The sequence below is a fragment of the Hyla sarda genome, chromosome 4 (assembly GCF_029499605.1).
Source record: "Hyla sarda isolate aHylSar1 chromosome 4, aHylSar1.hap1, whole genome shotgun sequence".
NCBI classification, from domain to species: domain Eukaryota; kingdom Metazoa; phylum Chordata; class Amphibia; order Anura; family Hylidae; genus Hyla; species Hyla sarda.
Genome location: NC_079192.1, coordinates 44,395,364 through 44,410,363, shown reverse-complemented (window position 1 = coordinate 44,410,363; position 15,000 = coordinate 44,395,364). Strand labels below are relative to the sequence as shown.

At 41.3% G+C, this 15,000-nt stretch overlaps 16 non-coding genes across 16 annotated transcripts; 5 read left to right on the top strand and 11 right to left on the bottom strand.

Annotated features, from left to right (window-relative positions):
* Positions 1-1,436: 1,436 nt before the first annotated feature.
* On the bottom strand, positions 1,437-1,509 carry TRNAM-CAU (transfer RNA methionine (anticodon CAU)). The gene has a single exon. It is a non-coding gene; the product is annotated as a tRNA-Met (tRNA).
* A 130-nt stretch (positions 1,510-1,639) lies between these two features.
* Positions 1,640-1,711, top strand: TRNAE-UUC (transfer RNA glutamic acid (anticodon UUC)). Its single transcript has one exon. It is a non-coding gene; the product is annotated as a tRNA-Glu (tRNA).
* A 921-nt stretch (positions 1,712-2,632) lies between these two features.
* Positions 2,633-2,705, bottom strand: TRNAM-CAU (transfer RNA methionine (anticodon CAU)). The gene has a single exon. It is a non-coding gene; the product is annotated as a tRNA-Met (tRNA).
* Positions 2,706-3,678: 973 nt separating this feature from the next.
* Positions 3,679-3,751, bottom strand: TRNAM-CAU (transfer RNA methionine (anticodon CAU)). Its single transcript has one exon. It is a non-coding gene; the product is annotated as a tRNA-Met (tRNA).
* A 2,729-nt stretch (positions 3,752-6,480) lies between these two features.
* On the bottom strand, positions 6,481-6,553 carry TRNAM-CAU (transfer RNA methionine (anticodon CAU)). The gene has a single exon. It is a non-coding gene; the product is annotated as a tRNA-Met (tRNA).
* A 685-nt stretch (positions 6,554-7,238) lies between these two features.
* TRNAM-CAU (transfer RNA methionine (anticodon CAU)) lies at positions 7,239-7,311 on the bottom strand. The gene has a single exon. It is a non-coding gene; the product is annotated as a tRNA-Met (tRNA).
* A 1,107-nt stretch (positions 7,312-8,418) lies between these two features.
* TRNAM-CAU (transfer RNA methionine (anticodon CAU)) lies at positions 8,419-8,491 on the bottom strand. Its single transcript has one exon. It is a non-coding gene; the product is annotated as a tRNA-Met (tRNA).
* A 114-nt stretch (positions 8,492-8,605) lies between these two features.
* On the top strand, positions 8,606-8,677 carry TRNAE-UUC (transfer RNA glutamic acid (anticodon UUC)). Its single transcript has one exon. It is a non-coding gene; the product is annotated as a tRNA-Glu (tRNA).
* Positions 8,678-9,598: 921 nt separating this feature from the next.
* Positions 9,599-9,671, bottom strand: TRNAM-CAU (transfer RNA methionine (anticodon CAU)). Its single transcript has one exon. It is a non-coding gene; the product is annotated as a tRNA-Met (tRNA).
* Positions 9,672-10,787: 1,116 nt separating this feature from the next.
* TRNAM-CAU (transfer RNA methionine (anticodon CAU)) lies at positions 10,788-10,860 on the bottom strand. The gene has a single exon. It is a non-coding gene; the product is annotated as a tRNA-Met (tRNA).
* Positions 10,861-11,967: 1,107 nt separating this feature from the next.
* TRNAM-CAU (transfer RNA methionine (anticodon CAU)) lies at positions 11,968-12,040 on the bottom strand. Its single transcript has one exon. It is a non-coding gene; the product is annotated as a tRNA-Met (tRNA).
* Positions 12,041-12,154: 114 nt separating this feature from the next.
* On the top strand, positions 12,155-12,226 carry TRNAE-UUC (transfer RNA glutamic acid (anticodon UUC)). Its single transcript has one exon. It is a non-coding gene; the product is annotated as a tRNA-Glu (tRNA).
* A 780-nt stretch (positions 12,227-13,006) lies between these two features.
* Positions 13,007-13,079, bottom strand: TRNAM-CAU (transfer RNA methionine (anticodon CAU)). Its single transcript has one exon. It is a non-coding gene; the product is annotated as a tRNA-Met (tRNA).
* A 115-nt stretch (positions 13,080-13,194) lies between these two features.
* On the top strand, positions 13,195-13,266 carry TRNAE-UUC (transfer RNA glutamic acid (anticodon UUC)). The gene has a single exon. It is a non-coding gene; the product is annotated as a tRNA-Glu (tRNA).
* Positions 13,267-14,046: 780 nt separating this feature from the next.
* On the bottom strand, positions 14,047-14,119 carry TRNAM-CAU (transfer RNA methionine (anticodon CAU)). Its single transcript has one exon. It is a non-coding gene; the product is annotated as a tRNA-Met (tRNA).
* Positions 14,120-14,233: 114 nt separating this feature from the next.
* TRNAE-UUC (transfer RNA glutamic acid (anticodon UUC)) lies at positions 14,234-14,305 on the top strand. The gene has a single exon. It is a non-coding gene; the product is annotated as a tRNA-Glu (tRNA).
* The last annotated feature ends 695 nt before the right edge of the window (positions 14,306-15,000 follow it).

Below are 15,000 nucleotides of genomic sequence, written 5' to 3'. Positions count from 1 at the left end.
ACCTCATGGCAAAAGATGGAAAAATTGCCCAAAGTGAGAATCAAACTCACAGTTTTCAGATTATTAAATTCATAGGCCGACCAGATCACTGCAGAGTTAAGCAGCTGGAGTTGGAGTTGTTCTTTGTGGATGAAAAAAGAAAATCCTTACCCCACAGCTTTAAGCCATTCATTTGGTCCACTTGCCTTCTAAGCTAAACTCATGCCCATCTCTTAAGGAAATCAACAAAACCTCATGGCTAAAGCCAAGAAAAATTGCCCCGTGTGAGGATCAAACTCACTACCTTCAAATTATGAGACTGACACGCTACCTACTGCGCTAATGAGGCAAGTGGCATGGTGGTATGATCCAGTGCCAAGCTGATAATTCAAAAGAATACAAATTTTAGATCACTTTTTTACTTTTTTTTTTTCCTCAAACAAAAAAACTGTGGCAGAAGTAGGTCCCATATGGTCTAGCGGTTAGGATTCCTGGTTTTCACCCAGGCGGCCCGGGTTCGGCTCCCGGTATCGGAATGTGTTTTTTTTATAAACTTGCAGGCAAGTTCAAAGGAGGGTGAGGTCATTGGAAAGTGAAGCGGATGGAGTTGTAGTTGGTCTTTGTGGGTTAAAAGAAAGAAATCGGAACACATCTGTTGTTAGCCATTTATTATATCCATTTTCTCAAGATCCCACTTGGCTTCAAAGCTAAACTCATCCCCATCTCCACTTTCTAACTCTATGATGCTAAGGAAGTCAACCAAACCTCATGGCAAAAGATGGAAAAATTGCCTGGTGTGAGGATTAAACTCACAGTTTTCAGATTATTAAATTCATAGGCCGACCAGATCACTGCAGAGTTAAGCAGCTGGAGTTGGAGTTGTACTTTGTGGATGGAAAAAGAAAATCATTACCCCACAGCTTTAAGCCATTCATTTGGTCCACTTGCCTTCTAAGCTAAACTCATGCCCATCTCTTAAGGAATTCAGCAAAACCTCATGGCTAAAGACAAGAAAATTGCCCAGTTGTGTCTCTCATGGCTAAAGACAAGAAGTCAACCAAACCTCATGGCAAAAGAGGGAAAAATTACCTTCTAAGCTAAACTCATGCCCATCTCTTAACGAAATCAACAAAACCTCATGGCTAAAGACCAGAAAATTGCCCAGTTTTGTCTCTCATGGCAAAAGACAAGAAGTTAACTAAACCTCATGGCAAAAGATGGAAAAATTGCCCAAAGTGAGGATCAAACTCACAGTTTTCAGATTATTAAATTCATAGGCCGACCAGATCACTGCAGAGTTAAGCAGCTGGAGTTGGAGTTGTTCTTTGTGGATGAAAAAAGAAAATCCTTACCCCACAGCTTTAAGCCATTCATTTGGTCCACTTGCCTTCTAAGCTAAACTCATGCCCATCTCTTAAGGAAATCAACAAAACCTCATGGCTAAAGCCAAAAAAAATTGCCCCGTGTGAGGATTGAACTCACGACCTTCAGATTATGAGACTGACGCGCTACCTACTGCGCTAACGAGGCAAGTGGCATGGTGGTATGATGGTATGATGGTATGATCCAGTGCCAAGCTGATAATTCAAAAGAATACAAATTTTAGATCACTTTTTTACTTTTTTTTTTCCTCAAACAAAAAAACAGTGGCAGAAGTAGGTCCCATATGGTCTAGCGGTTAGGATTCCTGGTTTTCACCCAGGCGGCCCGGGTTCGACTCCCGGTATCGGAATGTGTTTTTTTTATAAACTTGCAGGCAAGTTCAAAGGAGGGTGAGGTCATTGGAAAGTGAAGCGGATGGAGTTGTAGTTGGTCTTTGTGGGTGAAAAGAAAGAAATCGGAACACATCTGTTGTTAGCCATTTATTATATCCATTTTCTCAAGATCCCACTTGGCTTCAAAGCTAAACTCATCCCCATCTCCACTTTCTAACTCTATGATGCTAAGGAAGTCAACCAAACCTCATGGCAAAAGATGGAAAAATTGCCTGGTGTGAGGATTAAACTCACAGTTTTCAGATTATTAAATTCATAGGCCGACCAGATCACTGCAGAGTTAAGCAGCTGGAGTTGGAGTTGTACTTTGTGGATGGAAAAAGAAAATCATTACCCCACAGCTTTAAGCCATTCATTTGGTCCACTTGCCTTCTAAGCTAAACTCATGCCCATCTCTTAAGGAATTCAGCAAAACCTCATGGCTAAAGACAAGAAAATTGCCCAGTTTTGTCTCTCATGGCTAAAGACAAGAAGTCAACCAAACCTCATGGCAAAAGATGGAAAAATTACCTTCTAAGCTAAACTCATGCCCATCTCTTAAGGAAATCAACAAAACCTCATGACTAAAGACAAGAAAATTGCCCAGTTTTGTCTCTCATGGCTAAAGACAAGAAGTCAACCAAACCTCATGGCAAAAGATGGAAAAATTGCCCGATGTGGGAATCAAACTCACAGTTTTCAGATTATTAAATTTATAGGCCGACCAGATCACTGCAGAGTTAAGCAGCTGGACTTGGAGTTGTTCTTTGTGGATGAAAAAAGAAAATCATTACCCCACAGCTTTAAGCCATTCATTTGGTCCACTTGCCTTCTAAGCTAAACTCATGCCCATCTCTTAAGGAAATCAACAAAACCTCATGGCTAAAGCCAAGAAAAATTGCCCCGTGTGAGGATTGAACTCACGACCTTCAGATTATGAGACTGACGCGCTACCTACTGCGCTAACGAGGCAAGTGGCATGGTGGTATGATGGTATGATTCAGTGCCAAGCTGATAATTCAAAAGAATACAAATTTTAGATCACTTTTTTACTTTTTTTTTCCTCAAACAAAAAAACAGTGGCAGAAGTAGGTCCCATATGGTCTAGCGGTTAGGATTCCTCGTTTTCACCCAGGCAGCCATGGTTCGACTCCCGGTATCGGAATGTGTTTTTTTTATAAACTTGCAGGCAAGTTCAAAGGAGGGTGAGGTCATTGGAAAGTGAAGCGGATGGAGTTGTAGTTGGTCTTTGTGGGTGAAAAGAAAGAAATCGGAACACATCTGTTGTTAGCCATTTATTATATCCATTTTCTCAAGATCCCACTTGGCTTCAAAGCTAAACTCATCCCCATCTCCACTTTCTAACTCTATGATGCTAAGGAAGTCAACCAAACCTCATGGCAAAAGATGGAAAAATTGCCTGGTGTGAGGATTAAACTCACAGTTTTCAGATTATTAAATTCATAGGCCGACCAGATCACTGCAGAGTTAAGCAGCTGGAGTTGGAGTTGTACTTTGTGGATGGAAAAAGAAAATCATTACCCCACAGCTTTAAGCCATTCATTTGGTCCACTTGCCTTCTAAGCTAAACTCATGACCATCTCTTAAGGAATTCAGCAAAACCTCATGGCTAAAGACAAGAAAATTGCCCAGTTGTGTCTCTCATGGCTAAAGACAAGAAGTCAACCAAACCTCATGGCAAAAGATGGAAAAATTGCCCGATGTGGGAATCAAACTCACAGTTTTCAGATTATTAAATTTATAGGCCGACCAGATCACTGCAGAGTTAAGCAGCTGGAGTTGGAGTTGTTCTTTGTGGATGAAAAAAGAAAATCATTACCCCACAGCTTTAAGCCATTCATTTGGTCCACTTGCCTTCTAAGCTAAACTCATGCCCATCTCTTAAGGAAATCAACAAAACCTCATGGCTAAAGCCAAGAAAAATTGCCCCGTGTGAGGATTGAACTCACGACCTTCAGATTATGAGACTGACGCGCTCCCTACTGCGCTAACGAGGCAAGTGGCATGGTGGTATGATGGTATGATTCAGTGCCAAGCTGATAATTCAAAAGAATACAAATTTTAGATCACTTTTTTACTTTTTTTTTCCTCAAACAAAAAAACAGTGGCAGAAGTAGGTCCCATATGGTCTAGCGGTTAGGATTCCTCGTTTTCACCCAGGCGGCCATGGTTCGACTCCCGGTATCGGAATGTGTTTTTTTTATAAACTTGCAGGCAAGTTCAAAGGAGGGTGAGGTCATTGGAAAGTGAAGCAGATGGAGTTGTAGTTGGTCTTTGTGGGTGAAAAGAAAGAAATCGGAACACATCTGTTGTTAGCCATTTATTATATCCATTTTCTCAAGATCCCACTTGGCTTCAAAGCTAAACTCATCCCCATCTCCACTTTCTAACTCTATGATGCTAAGGAAGTCAACCAAACCTCATGGCAAAAGATGGAAAAATTGCCTGGTGTGAGGATTAAACTCACAGTTTTCAGATTATTAAATTCATAGGCCGACCAGATCACTGCAGAGTTAAGCAGCTGGAGTTGGAGTTGTACTTTGTGGATGGAAAAAGAAAATCATTACCCCACAGCTTTAAGCCATTCATTTGGTCCACTTGCCTTCTAAGCTAAACTCATGCCCATCTCTTAAGGAATTCAGCAAAACCTCATGGCTAAAGACAAGAAAATTGCCCAGTTGTGTCTCTCATGGCTAAAGACAAGAAGTCAACCAAACCTCATGGCAAAAGAGGGAAAAATTACCTTCTAAGCTAAACTCATGCCCATCTCTTAACGAAATCAACAAAACCTCATGGCTAAAGACCAGAAAATTGCCCAGTTTTGTCTCTCATGGCTAAAGACAAGAAGTTAACCAAACCTCATGGCAAAAGATGGAAAAATTGCCCAAAGTGAGGATCAAACTCACAGTTTTCAGATTATTAAATTCATAGGCCGACCAGATCACTGCAGAGTTAAGCAGCTGGAGTTGGAGTTGTTCTTTGTGGATGAAAAAAGAAAATCATTACCCCACAGCTTTAAGCCATTCATTTGGTCCACTTGCCTTCTAAGCTAAACTCATGCCCATCTCTTAAGGAAATCAACAAAACCTCATGGCTAAAGCCAAGAAAAATTGCCCCGTGGAAATTAACCAAACCTCATGGCAAAAGATGGAAAAATTGCCCAAAGTGAGGATCAAACTCACAGTTTTCAGATTATTAAATTCATAGGCCGACCAGATCACTGCAGAGTTAAGCAGCTGGAGTTGGAGTTGTTCTTTGTGGATGAAAAAAGAAAATCATTACCCCACAGCTTTAACCCCTTAAGGACGCAGGACATAAATGTACGTCCTGGTGAGGTGGTACTTAACGCACCAGGACGTACATTTACGTCCTAAGCATAACCGCGGGCATCGGAGCGATGCCCGTGTCATGCGCGGCTGATCCCGGCTGCTAATCGCAGCCAGGGACCCGCCGGCAATGGCCGACGCCCGCGATCTCGCGGGCGTCCGCCATTAACCCCTCAGGTGCCGGGATCAATACAGATCCCGGCATCTGCGGGAGTTCGCGATTAAAATGAACGATCGGATCGCCCGCAGCGCTGCTGCGGGGATCCGATCATTCATAACGCCGCACGGAGGTCCCCTCACCTTCCTCCGTGCGGCTCCCGGCGTCTCCTGCTCTGGTCTGTGATCGAGCAGACCAGAGCAGGAGATGACCGATAATACTGATCTGTTCTATGTCCTATACATAGAACAGATCAGTATTAGCAATCATGGTATTGCTATGAATAGTCCCCTATGGGGACTATTCAAGTGTAAAAAAAAATGTAAAAAAATGTAAAAGTAAAAGTAAAAAAAAAGTGAAAAATCCCCTCCCCCAATGAAAAAGTAAAACGTCCGTTTTTTCCTATTTTACCCCCAAAAAGCGTAAAAAACATTTTTTATAGACATATTTGGTATCGCCGCGTGCGTAAATGTCCGAACTATTAAAATAAAATGTTAATGATCCCGTACGGTGAACGGCGTGAACGAAAAAAATTTTAAAAAGTCCAAAATTCCTACTTTTTTAATACATTTTATTAAAAAAAAAATTATAAAAAATGTATTAAAAGTTTTTTATATACAAATGTGGTATCAAAAAAAAGTACAGATCATGGCGCATAAAATGAGCCCCCATACCGCCGCTTATACGGAAAAATAAAAAAGTTATAGGTCATCAAAATAAAGGGATTATAAACGTACTAATTTGGTTAAAAAGTTTGTGATTTTTTTTAAGCGCAACAATAATATAAAAGTATATAATAATGGGTATCATTTTAATCGTATTGACCCTCAGAATAAAGAACACATGTCATTTTTACCAGAAATTGTACGGCGTGAAAACAAAACCTTCCAAAATTAGCAAAATTGCGTTTTTCGTTTTAATTTCCCCACAAAAATAGTGTTTTTTGGTTGCGCCATACATTTTATGATATAATGAGTGATGTCATTACAAAGGACAACTGGTCACGCAAAAAATAAGCCCTCATACTAGTCTGTGGATGAAAATATAAAAGAGTTATGATTTTTAGAAGGCGAGGAGGAAAAAATGAAAACGTAAAAATTAAATTGTCTGAGTCCTTAAGGCCAAAATGGGCTGAGTCCTTAAGGGGTTAAGCCATTCATTTGGTCCACTTGCCTTCTAAGCTAAACTCATGCCCATCTCTTAAGGAAATCAACAAAACCTCATGGCTAAAGCCAAGAAAAATTGCCCCGTGTGAGGATTGAACTCACGACCTTCAGATTATGAGACTGACGCGCTACCTACTGCGCTAACGAGGCAAGTGGCATGGTGGTATGATCCAGTGCCAAGCGGATAATTCAAAAGAATACAAATTTTAGATCACTTTTTTACTTTTTTTTTTCCTCAAACAAAAAAACAGTGGCAGAAGTAGGTCCCATATGGTCTAGCGGTTAGGATTCGTGGTTTTCACCCAGGCGGCCCGGGTTCGACTCCCGGTATCGGAATGTGTTTTTTTTTATAAACTTGCAGAAAAGTTCAAAGGAGGGTGAGGTCATTGGAAAGTGAAGCGGATGGAGTTGTAGTTGGTCTTTGTGGGTGAAAAGAAAGAAATCGGAACACATCTGTTGTTAGCCATTTATTATATCCATTTTCTCAAGATCCCACTTGGCTTCAAAGCTAAACTCATCCCCATCTCCACTTTCTAACTCTATGATGCTAAGGAAGTCAACCAGACAAGAAGTCAACCAAACCTCATGGCAAAAGATGGAAAAATTGCCCGGTGTGGGAATCAAACTCACAGTTTTCAGATTATTAAATTCATAGGCCAACCAGATCACTGCAGAGTTAAGCAGCTGGAGCTGGAGTTGTTCTTTGTGGATGAAAAAAGAAAATCCTTACCCCACAGCTTTAAGCCATTCATTTGGTCCGCTTGCCTTCTAAGCTAAACTCATGCCCATCTCTTAAGGAAATCAACAAAACCTCATGGCTAAAGCCAAGAAAAATTGCCCCGTGTGAGGATTGAACTCACGGCCTTCAGATTATGAGACTGCCGCGCTACCTACTGCGCTAACGAGGCAAGTGGCATGGTGGTATGATCCAGTGCCAAGTGGATAATTCAAAAGAATACAAATTTTAGATCACTTTTTTACTTTTTTTTTTCCTCAAACAAAAAAACAGTGGCAGAAGTAGGTCCCATATGGTCTAGCGGTTAGGATTCCTGGTTTTCTCCCAGGCGGCCCGGGTTCGACTCCCGGTATCGGAATGTGTTTTTTTTATAAACTTGCAGGCAAGTTCAAAGGAGGGTGAGGTCATTGGAAAGTGAAGCGGATGGAGTTGTAGTTGGTCTTTGTGGGTGAAAAGAAAGAAATCGTAACACATCTGTTGTTAGCCATTTATTATATCCATTTTCTCAAGATCCCACTTGGCTTCAAAGCTAAACTCATCCCCATCTCCACTTTCTAACTCTATGATGCTAAGGAAGTCAACCAAACCTCATGGCAAAAGATGGAAAAATTGCCTGGTGTGAGGATTAAACTCACAGTTTTCAGATTATTAAATTTATAGGCCGACCAGATCACTGCAGAGTTAAGCAGCTGGAGTTGGAGTTGTACTTTGTGGATGGAAAAAGAAAATCATTACCCCACAGCTTTAAGCCATTCATTTGGTCCACTTGCCTTCTAAGCTAAACTCATGCCCATCTCTTAAGGAATTCAGCAAAACCTCATGGCTAAAGACAAGAAAATTGCCCAGTTGTGTCTCTCATGGCTAAAGACAAGAAGTCAACCAAACCTCATGGCAAAAGATGGAAAAATTACCTTCTAAGCTAAACTCATGCCCATCTCTTAAGGAAATCAACAAAACCTCATGGCTAAAGACAAGAAAATTGCCCAGTTTTGTCTCTCATGGCTAAAGACAAGAAGTCAACCAAACCTCATGGCAAAAGATGGAAAAATTGCCCGGTGTGGGAATCAAACTCACAGTTTTCAGATTATTAAATTCATAGGCCGACCAGATCACTGCAGAGTTAAGCAGCTGGAGTTGGAGTTGTTCTTTGTGGATGAAAAAAGAAAATCATTACCCCACAGCTTTAAGCCATTCATTTGGTCCACTTGCCTTCTAAGCTAAACTCATGCCCATCTCTTAAGGAAATCAACAAAACCCCATGGCTAAAGCCAAGAAAAATTGCCCCGTGTGAGGATCGAACTCACGACCTTCAGATTATGAGACTGATGCGCTACCTACTGCGCTAACGAGGCAAATGGCATGGTGGTGTGATCCAGTGCCAAGCGGATAATTCAAAAGAATACAAATTTTAGATCACTTTTTTACTTTTTTTTTTCCTCATACAAAAAAACTGAGGCAGAAGCAGGTCCCATATGGTCTAGCGGTTAGGATTCCTGGTTTTCACCCAGGCGGCCTGGGTTCGACTCCCGGTATGGGAATGTGTTTTTTTTATAAACTTGCAGGCAAGTTCAAAGGAGGGTGAGGTCATTTGAAAGTGAAGCGGACGGGGTTCTAGTTGGTCTTTGTGGGTGAAAAGAAAGAAATCAGAACACATCTGTTGTTAGCCATTTATTATATCCATTTTCTCAAGATCCCACTTGGCTTCAAAGCTAAACTCATCCCCATCTCCACTTTCTAACTCTATGATGCTAAGGAAGTCAACCAAACCTCATGGCAAAAGATGGAAAAATTGCCTGGTGTGAGGATTAAACTCACAGTTTTCAGATTATTAAATTCATAGGCCGGCCAGATCACTGCAGAGTTAAGCAGCTGGAGTTGGAGTTGTACTTTGTGGATGGAAAAAGAAAATCATTACCCCACAGCTTTAAGCCATTCATTTGGTCCACTTGCCTTCTAAGCTAAACTCATGCCCATCTCTTAAGGAATTCAGCAAAACCTCATGGCTAAAGACAAGAAAATTGCCCAGTTTTGTCTCTCATGGCTAAAGACAAGAAGTCAACCAAACCTCATGGCAAAAGATGGAAAAATTACCTTCTAAGCTAAACTCATGCCCATCTCTTAAGGAAATCAACAAAACCTCATGACTAAAGACAAGAAAATTGCCCAGTTTTGTCTCTCATGGCTAAAGACAAGAAGTCAACCAAACCTCATGGCAAAAGATGGAAAAATTGCCCGATGTGGGAATCAAACTCACAGTTTTCAGATTATTAAATTTATAGGCCGATCAGATCACTGCAGAGTTAAGCAGCTGGAGTTGGAGTTGTTCTTTGTGGATGAAAAAAGAAAATCATTACCCCACAGCTTTAAGCCATTCATTTGGTCCACTTGCCTTCTAAGCTAAACTCATGCCCATCTCTTAAGGAAATCAACAAAACCTCATGGCTAAAGCCAAGAAAAATTGCCCCGTGTGAGGATTGAACTCACGACCTTCAGATTATGAGACTGACGCGCTACCTACTGCACTAACGAGGCAAGTGGCATGGTGGTATGATGGTATGATTCAGTGCCAAGCTGATAATTCAAAAGAATACAAATTTTAGATCACTTTTTTACTTTTTTTTTTCCCTCAAACAAAAAAACAGTGGCAGAAGTAGGTCCCATATGGTCTAGCGGTTAGGATTCCTGGTTTTCACCCAGGCGGCCATGGTTCGACTCCCGGTATCGGAATGTGTTTTTTTTATAAACTTGCAGGCAAGTTCAAAGGAGGGTGAGGTCATTGGAAAGTGAAGCGGATGGAGTTGTAGTTGGTCTTTGTGGGTGAAAAGAAAGAAATCGGAACACATCTGTTGTTAGCCATTTATTATATCCATTTTCTCAAGATCCCACTTGGCTTCAAAGCTAAACTCATCCCCATCTCCACTTTCTAACTCTATGATGCTAAGGAAGTCAACCAAACCTCATGGCAAAAGATGGAAAAATTGCCTGGTGTGAGGATTAAACTCACAGTTTTCAGATTATTAAATTCATAGGCCGACCAGATCACTGCAGAGTTAAGCAGCTGGAGTTGGAGTTGTACTTTGTGGATGGAAAAAGAAAATCATTACCCCACAGCTTTAAGCCATTCATTTGGTCCACTTGCCTTCTAAGCTAAACTCATGCCCATCTCTTAAGGAATTCAGCAAAACCTCATGGCTAAAGACAAGAAAATTGCCCAGTTGTGTCTCTCATGGCTAAAGACAAGAAGTCAACCAAACCTCATGGCAAAAGAGGGAAAAATTACCTTCTAAGCTAAACTCATGCCCATCTCTTAAGGAAATCAACAAAACCTCATGGCTAAATACCAGAAAATTGCCCAGTTTTGTCTCTCATGGCTAAAGACAAGAAGTTAACCAAACCTCATGGCAAAAGATGGAAAAATTGCCCAAAGTGAGGATCAAACTCACAGTTTTCAGATTATTAAATTCATAGGCCGACCAGATCACTGCAGAGTTAAGCAGCTGGAGTTGGAGTTGTTCTTTGTGGATGAAAAAAGAAAATCATTACCCCACAGCTTTAAGCCATTCATTTGGTCCACTTGCCTTCTAAGCTAAACTCATGCCCATCTCTTAAGGAAATCAACAAAACCTCATGGCTAAAGCCAAGAAAAATTGCCTCGTGTGAGGATTGAACTCACGACCTTCAGATTATGAGACTGACGCGCTACCTACTGCGCTAACGAGGCAAGTGGCATGGTGGTATGATCCAGTGCCAAGCGGATAATTCAAAAGAATACAAATTTTAGATCACTTTTTGACTTTTTTTTTTCCTCAAACAAAAAAATAGTGGCAGAAGTAGGTCCCATATGGTCTAGCGGTTAGGATTCCTGGTTTTCACCCAGGCGGCCATGGTTCGACTCCCGGTATCGGAATGTGTTTTTTTTATAAACTTGCAGGCAAGTTCAAAGGAGGGTGAGGTCATTGGAAAGTGAAGCGGATGGAGTTGTAGTTGGTCTTTGTGGGTGAAAAGAAAGAAATCGGAACACATCTGTTGTTAGCCATTTATTATATCCATTTTCTCAAGATCCCACTTGGCTTCAAAGCTAAACTCATCCCCATCTCCACTTTCTAACTCTATGATGCTAAGGAAGTCAACCAAACCTCATGGCAAAAGATGGAAAAATTGCCTGGTGTGAGGATTAAACTCACAGTTTTCAGATTATTAAATTCATAGGCCGACCAGATCACTGCAGAGTTAAGCAGCTGGAGTTGGAGTTGTACTTTGTGGATGGAAAAAGAAAATCATTACCCCACAGCTTTAAGCCATTCATTTGGTCCACTTGCCTTCTAAGCTAAACTCATGCCCATCTCTTAAGGAATTCAGCAAAACCTCATGGCTAAAGACAAGAAAATTGCCCAGTTGTGTCTCTCATGGCTAAAGACAAGAAGTCAACCAAACCTCATGGCAAAAGAGGGAAAAATTACCTTCTAAGCTAAACTCATGCCCATCTCTTAAGGAAATCAACAAAACCTCATGGCTAAAGACCAGAAAATTGCCCAGTTTTGTCTCTCATGGCTAAAGACAAGAAGTTAACCAAACCTCATGGCAAAAGATGGAAAAATTGCCCAAAGTGAGGATCAAACTCATAGTTTTCAGATTATTAAATTCATAGGCCGACCAGATCACTGCAGAGTTAAGCAGCTGGAGTTGGAGTTGTTCTTTGTGGATGAAAAAAGAAAATCCTTACCCCACAGCTTTAAGCCATTCATTTGGTCCACTTGCCTTCTAAGCTAAACTCATGCCCATCTCTTAAGGAAATCAACAAAACCTCATGGCTAAAGCCAAGAAAAATTGCCCCGTGTGAGGATGGAACTCACGACCTTCAGATTATGAGACTGACGCGCTACCTACTGCGCTAACGAGGCAAGTGGCATGGTGGTATGATCCAGTGCCAAGCGGATAATTCAAAAGAATACAAATTTTGGATCACTTTTTTACTTTTTTTTTTCCTCATACAAAAAAACTGTGGCAGAAGCAGGTCCCATATGGTCTAGCGGTTAGGATTCCTGGTTTTCACCCAGGCGGCCCGGGTTCGACTCCCGGTATTGGAATTTGTTATTTTTATAAACTTGCAGGCAAGTTCAAAGGAGGGTGAGGTCATTTGAACGTGAAGCGGACGGGGTTCTAGTTGGTCTTTGTGGGTGAAAAGAAAGAAATCAGAACACATCTGTTGTTAGCCATTTATTATATCCATTTTCTCAAGATCCCACTTGGCTTCAAAGCTAAACTCATCCCCATCTCCACTTTCTAACTCTATGATGCTAAGGAAGTCAACCAAACCTCATGGCAAAAGATGGAAAAATTGCCTGGTGTGAGGATTAAACTCACAGTTTTCAGATTATTAAATTCATAGGCCGACCAGATCACTGCAGAGTTAAGCAGCTGGAGTTGGAGTTGTACTTTGTGGATGGAAAAAGAAAATCATTACCCCACAGCTTTAAGCCATTCATTTGGTCCACTTGCCTTCTAAGCTAAACTCATGCCCATCTCTTAAGGAATTCAGCAAAACCTCATGGCTAAAGACAAGAAAATTGCCCAGTTGTGTCTCTCATGGCTAAAGACAAGAAGTCAACCAAACCTCATGGCAAAAGATGGAAAAATTGCCCAAAGTGAGGATCAAACTCACAGTTTTCAGATTATTAAATTCATAGGCCGACCAGATCACTGCAGAGTTAAGCAGCTGGAGTTGGAGTTGTTCTTTGTGGATGAAAAAAGAAAATCCTTGCCCCACAGCTTTAAGCCATTCATTTGGTCCACTTGCCTTCTAAGCTAAACTCATGCCCATCTCTTAAGGAAATCAACAAAACCTCGTGGCTAAAGCCAAGAAAAATTGCCCCGTGTGAGGATCGAACTCACAACCTTCAGATTATGAGACTGACGCGCTACCTACTGCGCTAACGAGGCAAGTGGCTTGGTGGTATGATCCAGTGCCAAGCGGATAATTCAAAAGAATACAAATTTTAGATCACTTTTTTACTTTTTTTATTTCCTCATACAAAAAAACTGTGGCAGAAGCAGGTCCCATATGGTCTAGCGGTTAGGATTCCTGGTTTTCACCCAGACGGCCCGGGTTCGACTCCCGGTATGGGAATGCGTTTTTTTTATAAACGTGCAGGCAAGTTCAAGGGAGGGTGAGGTCATTTGAAAGTGAAGCGGACGGAGTTCTAATTGGTCTTTGTGGGTGAAAAGAAAGAAATCGGAACACATCTGTTGTTAGCCATTTATTATATCCATTTTCTCAAGATCCCACTTGGCTTCAAAGCTAAACTCATCCCCATCTCCACTTTCTTACTCTATGATGCTAAGGAAGTCAACCAAACCTCATGGCAAAAGATGGAAAAATTGCCTGGTGTGAGGATTAAACTCACAGTTTTCAGATTATTAAATTCATAGGCCGACCAGATCACTGCAGAGTTAAGCAGCTGGAGTTGGAGTTGTACTTTGTGGATGGAAAAAGAAAATCATTACCCCACAGCTTTAAGCCATTCATTTGGTCCACTTGCCTTCTAAGCTAAACTCATGCCCATCTCTTAAGGAATTCAGCAAAACCTCATGGCTAAAGACAAGAAAATTGCCCAGTTGTGTCTCTCATGGCTAAAGACAAGAAGTCAACCAAACCTCATGGCAAAAGATGGAAAAATTGCCCAAAGTGAGGATCAAACTCACAGTTTTCAGATTATTAAATTCATAGGCCGACCAGATCACTGCAGAGTTAAGCAGCTGGAGTTGGAGTTGTTCTTTGTGGATGAAAAAAGAAAATCCTTGCCCCACAGCTTTAAGCCATTCATTTGGTCCACTTGCCTTCTAAGCTAAACTCATGCCCATCTCTTAAGGAAATCAACAAAACCTCGTGGCTAAAGCCAAGAAAAATTGCCCCGTGTGAGGATCGAACTCACAACCTTCAGATTATGAGACTGACGCGCTACCTACTGCGCTAACGAGGCAAGTGGCTTGGTGGTATGATCCAGTGCCAAGCGGATAATTCAAAAGAATACAAATTTTAGATCACTTTTTTACTTTTTTATTTCCTCATACAAAAAAACTGTGGCAGAAGCAGGTCCCATATGGTCTAGCGGTTAGGATTCCTGGTTTTCACCCAGACGGCCCGGGTTCGACTCCCGGTATGGGAATGCGTTTTTTTTATAAACGTGCAGGCAAGTTCAAAGGAGGGTGAGGTCATTTGAAAGTGAAGCGGACGGAGTTCTAATTGGTCTTTGTGGGTGAAAAGAAAGAAATCGGAACACATCTGTTGTTAGCCATTTATTATATCCATTTTCTCAAGATCCCACTTGGCTTCAAAGCTAAACTCATCCCCATCTCCACTTTCTTACTCTATGATGCTAAGGAAGTCAACCAAACCTCATGGCAAAAGATGGAAAAATTGCCTGGTGTGAGGATTAAACTCACAGTTTTCAGATTATTAAATTCATAGGCCGACCAGATCACTGCAGAGTTAAGCAGCTGGAGTTGGAGTTGTACTTTGTGGATGGAAAAAGAAAATCATTACCCCACAGCTTTAAGCCATTCATTTGGTCCACTTGCCTTCTAAGCTAAACTCATGCCCATCTCTTAAGGAATTCAGCAAAACCTCATGGCTAAAGACAAGAAAATTGCCCAGTTTTGTCTCTCATGGCTAAAGACAAGAAGTCAACCAAACCTCATGGCAAAAGATGGAAAAATTACCTTCTAAGCTAAACTCATGCCCATCTCTTAAGGAAATCAACAAAACCTGATGGCTAAAGACAAGAAAATTGCCCAGTTTTGTCTCTCATGGCTAAAGACAAGAAGTCAACCAAACCTCATGGCAAAAGATGGAAAAATTGCC